This window comes from Austrofundulus limnaeus, unplaced genomic scaffold, assembly GCF_001266775.1.
Source record: "Austrofundulus limnaeus strain Quisiro unplaced genomic scaffold, Austrofundulus_limnaeus-1.0 Scaffold3167, whole genome shotgun sequence".
NCBI classification, from domain to species: Eukaryota; Metazoa; Chordata; class Actinopteri; order Cyprinodontiformes; family Rivulidae; genus Austrofundulus; species Austrofundulus limnaeus.
Window position 1 is genome coordinate 1,365 of NW_013955569.1, and position 595 is coordinate 1,959.

Consider the following 595-nt stretch of genomic DNA (forward strand, 5'->3'; position numbering starts at 1 on the left):
AGTTTGACCTGCAGCCTTTAACACCTGTACAGGTGGATCTGCAGCCTTTAACACCTGTACAGTTTGACCTGCAGCCTTTAACACCTGTACAGTTTGACCTGCAGCCTTTAACACCTGTACAGGTGGACCTGCAGCCTTTAACACCTGTACAGGTGGACCTGCAGCCTTTAACCCATGTACAGGTGGACCTGCAGCCTTTAACACCTGTACAGGTGAACCTGCAGCCTTTAACACCTGTACAGGTGAACCTGCAGCCTTTAACACCTGTACAGGTGAACCTGCAGCCTTTAACACCTGTACAGGTGGACCTGCAGCCTTTAACACCTGTACAGGTGGACCTGCAGCCTTTAAGACCTGTAGAGGTGGACCTGCAGCCTTTAAGACCTGCACAGGTGGACCTGCAGCCTTTAAGACCTGTACAGTGGACCTGCAGCCTTTAACACCTGTACAGGTGGACCTGCAGCCTTTAAGACCTGTACAGGTGGACCTGCTGCCTTTAACACCTGTACAGGTGGACCTGCAGCCTTTAACACCTGTACAGGTGGACCTGCAGCCTTTAACACCTGTACAGGTGGACCTGCAGCCTTTAACACCT

At 51.8% G+C, this 595-nt stretch overlaps 1 protein-coding gene across 1 annotated transcript in view; it reads right to left on the bottom strand.

Annotated features, from left to right (window-relative positions):
- tipin (timeless interacting protein) overlaps positions 1–595 on the bottom strand; it is a gene marked incomplete at its 5' end in the record, with an annotated part of 6,974 nt that overhangs the window by 1,361 nt on the left and 5,018 nt on the right.